Consider the following 2,755-nt stretch of genomic DNA (forward strand, 5'->3'; position numbering starts at 1 on the left):
TTGGTTGAGCAGTACATCTTTTAGGTCATAAATAGTCGCACAAGCACTGGAAGGTGTGTTTATCTTCTACTTCGTGAACCAGCAACAACCAAACCGACGGTTCCTTCATAAACCTGGAGATCCGCCCTCGAACATAGAAAATTGTAGTCGGTGAGGCAGACGAAGACAGCTACACGACCAACAATGGCGAATCATGGGTATATTGTCTACACATAGTCTACATGTTCAGCAAAATCCGTCTCTTTCATGCGTTTTTTGCGATTTGTTTTTGTGTACTATATAATGTAATTTAAATATCGGTCGTTGCAATGTCCGCATTCATTTCAGTCGAACATCCACCGACGAAGTTGGGCGAAAACTTAGTCAATCACTCCTGGAGGACATCAACCGAATGCGCAGTGAATTCGCACAATGCAACATGATCAGTAATTTTGTTAGTATGAAACTAGTAGTAGTTGTCTATAAACGTAAGCCATGTGTACGTATGATCAATACAACACCATATTTGCTGCAAACAGACTATATCCGATTTCGTAAATTATATTAAAAGCAACGCACCAAGCCAGACTGTGAGCGTCGTCAGCCCATATTTCATGGTATATCGGTTGTATTTTATGTTGCTTTTCATTATTGATTTAGTCCAATTGATTCGTATGTTAACGTTGGTGTTAGCAATATTTCTTTCGGTTTGCAGACTATATTACGCCGTTTGCCATACTCCAGTGGATTTCAAGATGGCAAACCTTATTGGGTTAACGGTAATCACTGCAGAGACCTTATGACAAGTGAAAAGGTAAGCAAACAAACCTACAGTGCAATATTACAGCGTGACAGTGGTAACAACATTTTTTTGATCTATTTGCAGATATTGATTCCTACACTCTGGCAGTCTGAAAAGCATTGGGTCTTACACGTGATGGATTTACGCGAAAAACAACTATGGTGTTACAATTCGTTGGAAGTTGACAGTGGTTTACGGCTAGACATTTCCCATCTCGTAAGATTCCATCTATATGAGTATCGTGTAGTGTACTGGGGTCATGAATTTACTTTCGGTCGCATTATTCTCAGATCGGTTTCCTCATAGCCATTTTGAGAGTCGATGTCAGCGAGTGGATCTATCGCACGACATACCATGCTCCTTTAAAAGATAATGGCGTTGATTGCGGCGTATTTGTAATGAAGTACATTGAAGCGATATACAATGGTGCAGAACCCTGTTTCGACGCTGTATGCCATTCCTTGGCCTCTGTTATTGGGAATTAAGGGCATGTCTATTGCTTCTAGTTTACAATCTGTTCTTGCAGGTTGATATACCCGGATTCCGCGAAAAACTCTGCAAAAAGTTGACGTCCTTTCTAATTTCGGAGGAGAAACTGACGGAGGCGAGGATCTAAAAGGCTTGTAATTGATAAAAGATATGCGCTCAACCTGCGTGATTGACAGTCGCAGGGTGAGACTGCGATGTGTGCAATGAACAAAGACTTCTAATGTTCGAAATGATAATATTCAACATCGCTATGAAATGTTGTATGCTTAAACATCGCTTTAATGTCGCGTTCGTATTTTACGAATAGTACAAAGCGATACGCTTGGTGGTCTAACGTCAAACTACACTGCTACGACCATGAAAACCTGTGCCAGCATTTGAAAATTGCTTGAATTTTAAACGACAGTTTCTTCAATTATGATCTTATAGACCTATGAAAAAGGTATAGACGGATACGACAACTGCGTCGAAGCCGCCTATGCACTTGATTCAAGAATAAGTCGTTTATGCAGGAATTGTCGATTATGTCGGTTTCTTATTCGCAAAGTAAAGTGAAACTGCGTGTTGTGTCATTCAAATATTAATGAAACGTCCTATCACCCTCCGTCAGTTTTCGAGTATATACGTCAGTTTCATTAAACCAAAAGAAAATCTTAAATAAAAAAGCACTCTGCATTAATGAAAACAATGTCATGCCAGAGGGCTATTCTGAATCGTAGTCAATGCGATTGGACTGAATCTTTGGGTCTCAAATAAATCCACAAGTACGTCTCAAGAAATCGCCTTAGGTGTACATTACCGTCGGTTCATCAATACAGCAATTTCTAAGAACAAACCTTTCTTATTGATAAGTTCACGTAATGCGATATTTAGAAATATCTTTCGTCGTACAGTATTCTTCATTGCTGAATAACAACTTTACCAGCATTGGTTATGCGTATACAACACAAAACTAATTCTGAATACAATTTACTTTTCATAGAACACCCGTCACCGGAACGACAAATCCGCTTAGACCTCGCTAGGGAGAGGAAGAGGACTTGGCGGAGCTCCTGCTGGCCACCCTCAGCGCGACTGCACCGACTGGGTTGCTGTCGAGGAGGACGGCGAGAACGGTGATGGAGGGGCTCGTTAGGTTGTACAGAAAGAGCAATCGATAGGTTTCACTTTATACTATTCTGTCTGCCGTTTGTTTTAAACTCAATCAATTTTACGCATATTTCGTCGCGTATTACCGGCATATGTTCCTGCAACAAAACAGGTAATGTGAAACCAATATATAACAGGAATACCCAATAACATCGGATACGAAGCTCATACAGCGTGGAAACAAGGTTCTTCTCCATTGTATATTGCTTCAATATGCTTCATTACGAATATGCCACAATCGACTCCATTACTTTGTAACAGAGCATCGTCAGCACAGAGCAACATCCACTCACCAATATCGACACCCATTTGCCCGTTAAGGAATCCCGCCTGTGA

Source organism: Nuphar pumila, chromosome 6 (genome assembly GCF_984573655.1).
Source record: "Nuphar pumila chromosome 6, dmNupPumi1.hap1.1, whole genome shotgun sequence".
NCBI classification, from domain to species: Eukaryota; Viridiplantae; Streptophyta; class Magnoliopsida; order Nymphaeales; family Nymphaeaceae; genus Nuphar; species Nuphar pumila.